Raw genomic sequence first — 12,558 nt, forward strand, 5'->3', positions numbered from 1 at the left:
TGACTCGGTTTCTAACTGGGCAAAATCCCTCAGAGCTGGAACTGAAGAGACAGTCTATAATATGGGGGCCGGGGAAGGGGTGGAAATTAGATCAGTACAATAGAGTTAGAAGTCTTGGTCCCTGCCCTCAAAAAGTTTACAGTCCTAGAAGGGGAGGCAGTCACCACAATAAATTACGTATAGGAGGAAGTGCCTGGTGAGAGTTTGAAAACCATGGGCTTACAAGTCACAGAAATGCTGAAGTCCTTGCTGGTAATACGGGGTTAGGAGTCGGGGATGAATCAATAATATTTGAGTGCTTACTGTGTGCAGAACACTGTACTAAGTGCTTGTAAAAGTTGATAAACACATTCCCTGTCCACAGGAGCTTACAGTATAAAGAATATAGGGTGGAGAAATTAGAAATGAATCCGGGAAAGTCTCCTGGAGGAGATTTTTTAAATGGTATTTGTTAAGTGCCAGGCACTGTTCTAAGCACCAGGGTAGATACAAGGTCATAACATTGGACACAGTCTCTGTCCCATGTGGGGCTCACAGTCTTAATCCCCATTTTACACATGAAGTAACTGAGGCCTAGAGAAGTGAAGTGACTTGCTCAACGTGTCACACAGCAGATGAGTGGCAGAGCCAGGTCCTTCTGACTCCCAGGCCCGTGCTGTTTCCACTAGGCCATACTGCTTCTCAGAAGGACTTTGAAGAATGGAGAGGACAGAGGACTGTTGAATATAAAAAGGGATAGACTTCCAAGCCGGGGGGAGAGTGTGAGCAAGGGGTCAGTGAGCAGAGGGAAGATGAGTAGCTTAGCCCGAGAGGAATGAACAGAACAAGCCGGGATGAAACTCACAGGGGCAGGTTTATGTGTTCAAAAACAAGCCGACCCAACGCAGGATGGAGAAAGATCTCCGAGGCCAAAGTCTCGAAGAGAAGGACTCCCATTGGCCAGAAACTAAATATGGTGGTGTTCTTTTTAAGAAGACAACACGGAAGTGAGATGAGATGTATCAACTGGAGTATGATTTATAAGAGTCAGGCATTAATTTTTCCTTCTGTGCTGGTCAAACCTTTAGCACAGGCCTGGAAGTCAGAAGGACCTGGGTTCCAATCCTGAGACTGCTGCTTGTCTGCTGCGTGACCTCGGGCAACTCACTTCACTTCTCTGGGACTCATTTACCTCATCTGTAAAATGGGATTAAGACTGTGAGCCCTATGTGGGGAAGGGAATGTGTCCAACCCAATTTGCTTTTATCCACCCCAGAGATTAGAACAGTATCTGGCACATTGTAAGTGCTTAAATACCACAATTATTATTATTTTTAGCTGTTGGCCTTTGTGTTTGGCATAAATATCCATGAGTGAAGTTTACCATCAGTGGTGTCTTCTTCAGTTACACAATCACACCCATCTGTCACACTTCTATAAATATAGAAATATGTACCCTACTAAAGTACTCTCCTACTACAACCCAGCCCGCACAATTCACTCCTCTAATGCCAACCTTTTCACTGTACCTAGATCTCATCTATCTTGCCGCTGACCTCTCACCCACGTTCTGCCTCTGACCTGGAACGCCCTCCTCTTCATTTCTGACAGAAAATTACTCTCTCCCACCTTCAAAGCCTTATCGAAGGCACATCTTCTCCAAGAGGCCTTCCCCGATTAAGCCTCACTTTTCCTCATCTCCCACTCCCTTCCATGTCACCCTTATTGCTCCTTTATTCATTACCCCCTCCCAGCCCCACAGCACTCATGTTCATATTTGTAATTTATATTAATGCCTATCTCCTCCTCTAGACTGTAAGCTCTTTGTGGTCAGAGAATGTGTCTGCTATATTGTACTCTCCCAAGTGATTAGTACAGTGCTCTGCACATAGTAAGCACTCAGTAAATAGCACTGATGATGATGATGGAAGAGGCTGAGAAAGAAAAAGGGTAAACTGCCATTTGTACTAGTGTGGCTTTAAGCAAGTTACAACTTCTCTGTGCTCCAGTTGCCTCATCTATAATATGGGGATTCCCTCCTACTTAGACTAGAGAAGTAGCATGGTATAGTGGATAGGGAAAGTGGGATAGTGGGAATCAGAAGGTCATGGGTTCTAATCCCAGCTCTGCCACTTGTCTGCTGTGTAACCTTGTGCCTCAGTTACCTCCTCTGTAAAATGGGGACCAAGACTGTTAGCCCCACGTGGGACAAGGTACTACATCCAACCCAATTTACTTGTATCTAACCTAGCACATAAGTACTTAAATACCATAATTATTATTATTTGGGACAGGGACTGTGACCAATCTGATTATCTTGTATCTACTCTAATGCTTAGTTCAGTGCTTGGCACACAGAGAAGCATTTAACACCACAGCTATTATCATTAATAATAACCATCACCATCATTCACTAGCCAGAGGCAAGGTGCATTGGGTGACTCTCCAAGGCTCTTCTGCTCTAAGATTTTTTTATGGTATTTGTAAGTGGTTACTACATGCCAGGCACTGTACTAAGTGATAGGGTATATACAAGCTAATCAGGTTAGACACAGTCCCTGTCCCACCTGGGGCTCACAGTCTTAATCCCCATTTTACAGATGAGGTAACTGAGGCACAAAGAAGTTAAATGACTAGCCCAAGGTCATACAGAAGACAAGTGAGAGACCTGAGAATAAAACCCAGGTCCTTCTGACTCCCAAGCCCATTCTCTATCCACTAGGCCAACCTGCTTCTCTAATAATAATAATGTTGGTATTTGTTAAGTGCTTACTATGTGCCGAGCACTGTTCTAAGCGCTGGGGTAGACACAGGGGAATCAGGTTGTCCCACGTGAGGCTCACAGTCTTAATCCTCATTTTACAGATGAGGTAACTGAGGCACAGAGAAGTTAAGTGACTTGCCCACAGTCACACAGCTGACAAGTGGCAGAGCTGGGATTCGAACTCATGACCTCTGACTCCAAAGCCTGCGTTTTTTCCACTGAGCCACGCTGCTTCTCATAGGAATCCTTCTCTACAGGATTCCACCTCTACTCTAGAGGTAACGGAATAAAGACAAAACAAAAAAAAAATGAACAAAAAAAAAAGAAATCGGTCCCTGTCCTTTAAAGGCATTAAAATAAACCCATCATTCCCATCTAACCCAGCAGCACAACAGAGCAGCCTAAGCAGTGGCTGATTGCCCACTGACTTCCTTATCTGGGAACGAGAGACTCTGTTCTGTTGAGGTGCGGTTTCATTGTACCAACAAATGAAAACATGAGCTCTTTAACAAATAACTTCCTGCTCTCTTGTGAGAGGGTTGTTTTTTCTTTTTTTAAACAACAGCCAGGAATAACAACTCTGAAGAAGGGGGAGGAGAAAGAGATAGAAAATGAAAGGGGAAGCTGGGCCACTCTATAAAGTCACAGTAGTCTTGTTCCCTGCAGTCCAGAAAGAAGAGGATGGGGCTGAAAATGGAGACGGCACAGAGGAGGGCAGATGAAATGGTCATGGGGAGGAGGCCAGGGAGGATCGGGTTAAAGACAAATGCTGAGAGGGCATGTGATTGAAGCCCCCGAAAACTCAAAGCTCTGGACTGGGCAAACATGGAATTATTTTTTACCCAATCCCACAGCAGTGGGAAAGGAGGGGGTATCACTGAAGCTTGCAGGTGTGTGTGTGTGCTTTTTTTAAATGTTATTTGCTAAGCATTTACTAAGTATCAAACACTGTTCTAAGCACTGGGGTAGGTACAAGTTTAGTATGTTGGACACAGTCTCTGTCCACATGGGGCTCACAGTCTAGGAGGGAGAACAGTTATTGAATTCCCATTTTACAGTTGAGGAAACTGAGGGACAGAGAAGTTAAGTTACTTGCCCAAGGTCACACAGCAAGCAATTGATAGAACAACTGGCAGATCCAGGATTAGAACCCAGAACTTACACCCAGGACTGTGCTCTTTCTACTAGGCCATGCTCTGAACAACAGGAAAAAAATAACCCACTTTTTCCATTCAGAGGGTGGAAAGCATATGGAATGTGTTACCATTGAAAGTTGTGGAGCCCTATAGAGGTTCAAGAGGGGCTTGGAAAAATCCATGGGTGACTGAGATCCATGGTGGGAAGGTTAGGATTTAGGGGGAACAGTTCAGGGTGCTATATTAGTATCATCCTCAACAGTAGATTGGATGAAAGGAGGGCGGCCACTACACAGTGCCTTCAAGCACTTGGCCAGATGGCCATCCGACTAACCCAGGAATAAGCTCTTTGAGGGCAGGGACTGTAACTTGTCTGCTCTGTGACCTTAACTTCTCTGTGCCTCAGTTACCTCATCTGTAAAATGGGGAACGAGACTATGAGCCCTTCCTGGGACAGGGACTGTGTCCAACCTGATTTGCTTGTAACCACCCCAGCGCTTAGTACAGTGCCTGACACATAGAAAGTCCTTAATAAATACCACTGATTGATTGACCCTAATGGGGCATGAGAGATTGGGAAATCTTTAAGGCCTGACACCATGTGAATCACATCACAACAGATTTAGCTGAAAAACAAACAGGCTAACTGGGTTTCTCCAGACTGATTACATATGCTGTTTAAAAGCCCATTTCTAGAGAACTGCCAAAAGGGTTTATTTTGTGAACAATTCACTGCTTGAAACCCTTTGGTCCCCAAGTCAGAAATCTCTAAGAACCTACAGCTGTGTGGTTCTCCATTTGCTTTTATCAACTTGCACAGACTGTGTGTCTTAAATCAGGTAACTGTAGATTTTAGCCACATGTGACTCCTCCTTAAGGAATCCATTTCTTTGGTTTGGGACTGGTTAACATGACCATGGAAATGTTTATCAAAAGCTGTTAGGACTGCTCCTGTTTGTTAGAGGCCGAGAGAGTGTATGTGTTTGTGAGCAAAAAAAACACACTGAAGTTGGAATTTTGATTTTGTTCTCTTTACCACATGTGGTAAACTAAAACAACAAAAGTTACTCTACAGGCAAGCATTCCTACAGACCAAGGTTGTAGCACAAAGTATGAGGAGTTCTCTTGAAACATGAGGATTGAATTCTTGAAAAACCTAGTGTTATGGAGAAACTGTGTTATAGTAGCCATTGATTTAGTGGAAGTAAGTGGTTCAGAGCTCGGTAGTTTGAAGAAACCACCATGGGTGATATTTTTCTATAAAAATTTCTAGATTATTATTGCACTTGTCACTAGCAAAATGCTCAGAGCAGCCTAGTGGAAAAAACCCAGGAGTCAGGAGGTCGAGGTTTTAATCCCAGCTCTGCTGCTTACCTGCTTATGTGACCTAGGGCAAGTCACAATTTCTCTGTGCCTCAGCTTCCTTATCTGTAAAATGGAGATTCAATACCTGTTCTCCCTCCCTCTTAGACTGTGAATTCCATACAGGACAGGAACCGTGTCCCAATCTAATCGAATCTACCCTAGTGTTTAGCATGATGCTTGGATCATAGTGCTTAAATGCCACAATTATTATTGCTCCTACATAGTGTTATTTTACCATACTAAATGTTGTAAAGTTGCTAACACACAAAGAAAAATAAAGTCCTGGAAGACTGGGGCTAGAAGTACAGCCATGTCGCACCTTGACTCATACCACCTGCACCTGCTCGCTTCTCCCTATGCCAATTCTACCCATCCATTGGGTTATTCCAGAACAGACTCTTGTACTGGGGAAAGAACATTCCCTAATTCTTCCGTCGTATTCTCTCTAAATTGCATGACAAAAAAACATGAGATCCAGCTAACACAAGTGTACTTCCAAACTGAGCCGACTAGCATTGCATTTCCGGTTTCCTAGTTCAGGCATCTGTTTGCAAACATAAAAAAGCAAGGTGCTCCATGGCTCTCTGCTATCCAAACAATCCATCAGTGACTAGGGGAGGGTGGATGAGCCACTGGGATTCAGCTGTCCTCATTTGGGGTCCCTGGGTGAACGGAGTGGATTTCAGAACCTACAAACCTGGGCTCCCAGCTCCCTGTCAGCATGGAGGTGGCAGAGAAGAGCAAGAGACACAGAAGGCATTTGCAGCACTGGGATCCTGCCCTACCCATCCCCAGGCTCGGACCCCCAGCCAGGGGGAATCAGCAAAGAAGTGGGGAGGGGCAGGCTGCCGCCAGGGAGTTACAGAGGAGAAGGTCTAAGTCCACAAGTCACTATTTTGCCGGGTGGGGAAACAGTGATTTGACTGTGTAACACCACACAGTGTGAGGCCATCAAGCTGCATTATGTCACTTTTTTATGGCATTTAAGCACTTACTATGTGCCAGATGCTGTTCTAAGCACTGAGGTTATCAGTAATCAAGGTAGTCAGGTTGGACATAATCCCTGTCCCACATGGGGCTCGCAGTCTTAATCCTCATTTTACAGATGAGGGAATTGAGGCACAGAGAAGTGAAGCGACTTGCCCAAGGTCACACAGCAGACAAGTGATGTAAAGGGCAGCACTTTAAACCCCAGCCTCCAGGCAGAGGACCGGTTGAAGACAGCTCCACACACAGGTGACTCCCTTAGCCTCTCTGGCCCTGACCTCTGACCCGATCCACAGCCTGCAGGCCCTCCCCACATCCAGGATACACTCACGTGGATTTCCTGGTGGAGTCTTAAAATGCAACCTCTCATCTTCCCAGGCTCCAGCACTTTGCACATAGTGTTTAAATACCATAATTATAAAAAAACAACAGTGAGGGGAGAGAGCATGTCTTGCTGCAGTTGTACTCCTCTAATCATCTAGTACAGAGCCCAGCCTTTGGTCAGCAGCTTCGCTAGGTCAGTTAGGTTCTTCCTAAAAATGCAGCAGGCCAGAACTGCCCACTGATTTGTAAAGAGGCCACTAAGGCTTCATAGGCAGGTAAAACTAGACCGATTTGCTTCCGTTACACCCTTGGATGACGTTGGCCACTTTATCGGCCTTTTTGGCTGCTGCTCTGCACTATAAGGTAATGATTTTAGGGAACAGCTGGCGTCCTGAGGTCTAGCTACAAAGCTCAGAGTCCACCATGCTCTAGGCGGGGCTTGGGTTGTTCAGCTCTGACACTCACCCACAGTTAGTCTGGTCACCAAGGGGCCGGGAGACAAGTTCCTGCAGCTTAAGCCCCCCTCACCTGGACCCTTCACCCCCCACCCTGCTGAACCTCCAATCTACAATCATGTGCTTCGTACAGTGCCTGGCACATAGTAAGCACTTAAATATCAGAATTATTATTATTCAGTGCAGGCTACTGTTATAAGCACAGGGGAGAGTGTCAAACCACCAAGCAATCAGTGTTCTTGGACATATCGCACACTCCTTCTAGGCAAATAAACGCAGGACTAAAAGCCAGAATTCTGCTCAGGCTTAAGAAAAAGCCCTGGAATAGCTTCCCTGGGAAGGAAGGGATGGGATAGGGGTCATCACTCTGAACCCCTCTCCCCAACAGTTTATCCACGAGCGAGGCTGTGTTCCTCTTAAAATCTTTTTTTTTTCCAAACTTCAACATTGTGGAAATGTCAAATCCAAACTACCGCTGGCATCTATTTCTGAAACCCTCATTATTGATCCATCTCCATCCAGAACAAAAAAATGGCCTTTCAAACCTATGTTCCTTCTTATCTTTAAACCAGTTGTTTGCCTGTGATAGAAGTTTCTCTCCAAAGCCATTCTAATTTTTTTTTTTAAAGTATCTGGGGTGGAACCTGGTCAAAGGCCTTTTGAAAAAAAAACAACTAAGTAGTTGATCGGTATCAGCAATACTTATTGAACATCTACTGTGTGCAGAGCCCACGTGCTCATTGATTTGCCTTGAGCTGCATGCTGGGGGATTAGGTGGATAGTAGGGTTGGGGGAACATCATGGAGGGTGGAGAAAGGGCAGGGGCTGTCAGGGAGGGTGAAAAAGCATTCCAAAAAGCAGTGAATGGGAATAAATGAGAATGAGTTGGGGAACTAGTCATGAGAAGCTGCTTGGTCTAGTGGAGAGAACCCAAACCTGGAAGTCAGGTGACCAGATTCTATCTACTTGCCTTCTGGGTGACCTTGGGTGAGTCACTGAACTTTTCTGGACCTCAGTTTCCTCATCTGTAAAATGGGGATTTGATACCTGTTCTCCCTCCAACTTAATAATAATAATAGTAATGTTGGTATTTGTTAAGTGCTTACTAAGTACAGAGCACTGTTCTAAGCACTGGGGTAGATACAGGGTAAGCAGGTTGTCCCACATGAGGCTCACAGTCTTAATCCCCATTTTACAGATTGTGAGCCCCATGTGGGACAGGGACAGTGTCAGATCTGATTATCTTGTAACTATCCCCAGTGCTTAGTACAGTGTTTGGCACAAAATTAGCACTTAAAAAATATCACAATTATTAGCACAGTACATTGCCTGCAGTGGGTGCTCAATAAGTACTCTTGCTCATTCACTCAACAGCTAAACATTAAGTTCTTGGAGAACAAAGGTATCTGCAAGAAGCCCTGTGGCATTGATACATCAGCCCCATGGGAACAGGAACCAAACCACAATCCCCAACATAATCAACCAGTGGACATTTCTCCCTGATCCTCAACCCCATCAGGAGCCAGAAATAACTCCAAGATAAAGTCTATTTGTGGTGAAACCACTATCAACCATATTTATTGGGTGCTTACTATGTGCAGTGCACTGTACTAAATGCTTGGGAGAGCACAACACAACAGAGTTGGTAGGCATGTTCCCTACCCACAAAAAATTGGCAGCCTAGTCTCTACTGCACCAACCCCAGGCCACCTCAAAAATCACAGGAGGTTGGTGGGTGGGGAGGGGGAGCAATTAGGCAGTGGAGCCAATTTTTGAGTAAATATGGTGTACACACACACACACACACACACACACACACACACACACACACGCATTGGGCCTTCAAGCTGTAGTGCCTGACAAAGGCCTGGTGGGAAAGAACTGCAGCTGACAGATCCGACAACTGGGGGTCATGTGGTGACCCTTGTTAAATGATTGTCAAGAGGCAGCGTAGCCTGGTGGATAGAAGGACCTGGGTTCTAATTCTGACTACGCCACTCATCTACTGTGTGATCTTGGGCAAGTCATTCACTGGGCCTCATTTTCTAAGTTCTAATATTGAAGCAATATGTAATGTGAAAATTATTTCACTCAGATTTAATACAGTGCTGAGAGTTGGTATTATGCCCTACCAGCCACTGGGTCAGTCACACCACCACTACAATTATACAAGCTGTCTTTAACACTTAAAAGCTCAGTCACAAGATATTCACTGTGTGATACAGAGATGGCACTTGCCTTTTGGGCATGAGCATATGGATAACTTTGAGACATACCCCGTGGAAAACCATGGTAACAGACCAGTGTTTCACTGGAGTACAAGGAATATAGAACATTCAGAACCACAGCTGGGAGAACCAGGTTTGGCCAGCGAGGCCATTATGAGTCCCAGGGCCAGCTTCCTGGCAGCTTCTAAGCCCTAGGACTCTCAGCTCAGACTGAAGAACCTTGCCGCAGAGACAGCTGTTAACTCTGAACAATTCTCCTGGTGACCCCTAACCAAAGCTTCCTTCTCCTTCCCCGCCACCACCCACTTCCACCTGCAAACCCTCTTGATCACAGCCTCAATTTGAAGCAAATACTGCAATTCCCCTCCCCTCTGCCACCTGGATCCCACATGAATGGAAAGCAAAGAACAAGGTTTTCTGGACTAATGAAAAGTAGAGGGGAATTTGTATCTGTAATTGACTTATTTATATTAATGTTTGTTTCCCACTCTAGACTGTTACCTCATTGTGGGTAGGGAACATGTCTCTCACCCTTTTATACTATAGTCAGTACAGTGCTCTGGACCCAGTAATTGTATTTATTAAGGTGCAACAACTATAATGTTACTTCTCTCTGCTTCAAATTGACATCCTCTTTGCCTCAGCTTTCAATTCCTGAATTATTTTTGGCAACTCATGATTCCAAAGGTCAGAGCTTTCTATCCATCTTTACAAAGAAAGATTGCTTGGGCTTTCTATGTGTACAAGTCAGTTTTCCTGGAATGGATGCTTTCTCTTTCCTGCTGAAGAATTACAGATTATTCTGACCACACATCTGCAGAACACAACACAGTGTAGGAAGAAATGGTTGTGTGTTCATGGGACAAGGACTGTGTCCAAACTGAAGATTATCTGGTATCTCTCCCAGTTCTTAGTACACTGCATGGCACATAGTAAACACTTAAATATGAGTTATTATTATTGATGATAATAATAATAAGCCCTGAACATGTTCTTCAGAAACATAAACCCCAAACCTGAGGTGAAGTGACTTCTGCACTTGCTTGCAAAAACTCTTGTCAAATGCAAGGCACACTACAGGTAAATTATTTTCATCTCACTTCAAGAACCAAAAAACCAAAAAAGTTTTAGAAATCAAACAAAATATGATCAGTAAGATTCAAAGAAATCTACTCACCAGGGGCTTGCAAGTGCTTCTCTTCAGGACTTCAAGCATCTGATCAGACTGAAGTTCTCAGCTTGCTGAGATGACACTTCATACATCCCATATTCTTCTCTGGTTTTCTGCTCTAGGTTTCTCTAAAGTCCACTTGACATTCACTCTGCTGACTGCCATTTCATCTCTTGGGTCTCAGTGCTCCTAACAATGTTATTTAGTTAACCTAATCTCTGTACTAGCTTTACTGTTAAAGCCAGTCTTCTTCTTTGGGTCCTGGTTCATATCCTTCTCCTAGCTTTCATTTTTTTTTTGGGGGGGGGTCTTAATGTTGCTCAGCTGCAAACTAATTAATCCTTCAGGTGTTCTCCATTCGGCTAAAGTATTAGCCAACACATTAGCTTCCCTGCCAAATAATAAATTCATGAAGTTAGAGGGGATTTTCTCAACAGAATCCAAAGGCAGGAAGTGGGGAGAGTTTTAAGAGTTGAAGAGAAAAATGAGTGGGACTTTTTGTCTTGGAATTTAGAGAGGAAAGAGTAGCTTTCACAGCTATTAGAAAAGAGACTTGAGATTGTAAAATCTTCAAGTGGGGGGTTGGGGAGAGAACTATTGAATGGTTCCAAAATTGCATTCTTGGATAACAGAGAGGGAGAAGAGAGTTGTGAATTTGATTTTAAATGTGCTGAGTTCAAAGGAGGTGAGGGAAAAACAAGAAGAGGCTAGAAAAGGAATCTAGCTTTGGGAGGCAGCTGACTGTGAAGATCATATACCTTCAAGGGTCTCAGGAAGCATTTATAGCCAGCAGAAAGCAGTAGAGAGAAGAGAAACCTTTAAATAAATAAGCTATTTGTGGTTTCATATAATGGCTGGCTCAATTATCAGTGTAGAAGCACAACAGAGAATTGAAAGTAATATATAGTCTGGTGAATGAGAAAAGATAATGCATATTTAAACATGGAACACTTAGATGTATTTAGCAATTTTAAAATTCACTGTGAATGCTACTCTTGAGTAATAATAATTGTAGTTAAGTGCCAATTTAAACCCTTGTGTACCAAGAACTCTTCTGGGATAGATATATAAGCTGTCCCACATGGGGCTCACAATCTAAGGGTGAAGAGAGAACAAGTATTAAATCCTCATTTTTCCAGATGAGGAAACTGAGGCACAAGGAAGTTGTGACTTGTCAAAGGTGTCACAGCAGGCAAGTGGCGGAGCCAGGATTAGAGATCAGGTCCTCTGTAGGTGTTTGACTTGTTTCCAAAGAGCAACTCAGTCAAGGGTATTTGAGCACTTACTATGTGCAGAGCACTGTAGTAAGTACTTGGGAGAGTACAATTATAGCAGAATTAGCCAACACGTTTCTTGCCCATAACAAATCTACAAGTCTAGAGGGGGAGATAGACAATAATATGAATAATTTATAATATATAATTTAAAGAAACATACGTGAGTGCTGTGGGGTTGGGGTGAATATCAAATGTCCAAAGATCACATATCCAATGTGTAGATAATGCGGAAGGGAGAGCGAGTAGGGGAAAAGAGGGATTAATCAAGGAAGGCCTCTTGGAGACATGACCTTAATAATATTTTAATTATATATATAATACTTGTTTTATTTTATATTTTAATATTATAAATATTTTGGCCCCAGTTGTAAAGAATAGCATTGTATAGTGCAGAACACTGTACTATGTATGTACTATGTAAGACACAATCCCTGCCCTAAAGGACTTTACAATCTAGTGGGAGGAGACAAGTTGAATTTTTGTTTTATAGTTTTTAAGCACTTAACATTTATTTTGTGTCAGCACTAAGTGCTGGGCTAGATACACTAGGTAAAAGACTTAAGAACATAAAATGAGGCATCTTGGCAAGAGCACAGCACTGGGTGTCAGGAGACCCAGCTTTGAGTTCCAGCTCCACCACTGTCATGTTGTTATGATCTTGTACAAATTAGAAGTTACTTAACTTCTCTGGGCCCCAGTTTCCTCATCTGAAAAATGGGGATTAGACAGATTGATGGCCCTGTATTGGACAGTGTCTGTAGCCAATCTCAGAACCTTCCCTCAGCCCCATAGCACTTATGTACAGATCTGTAATTTATTTATTCCATCAATTGTATTTATTGAGTGTTTACTGTGTGCAGAGCACTGTACTA

General features: G+C 43.6%; 1 protein-coding gene across 1 annotated transcript in view; it reads right to left on the reverse strand.

The window, feature by feature from the left end:
* LOC103170217 overlaps window positions 1–11,433 on the reverse strand; it is a 49,102-nt gene extending 37,669 nt beyond the window's left edge. The window contains exon 1 of the mRNA XM_039914627.1: window positions 10,416–11,433. The gene's annotated coding sequence lies outside the window, so the exon portion shown is untranslated. The remainder of the gene's footprint in view (window positions 1–10,415) is intronic.
* Window positions 11,434–12,558: the final 1,125 nt, after the last annotated feature.

Source organism: Ornithorhynchus anatinus, chromosome 18 (assembly GCF_004115215.2).
Source record: "Ornithorhynchus anatinus isolate Pmale09 chromosome 18, mOrnAna1.pri.v4, whole genome shotgun sequence".
NCBI lineage: Eukaryota > Metazoa > Chordata > Mammalia > Monotremata > Ornithorhynchidae > Ornithorhynchus > Ornithorhynchus anatinus.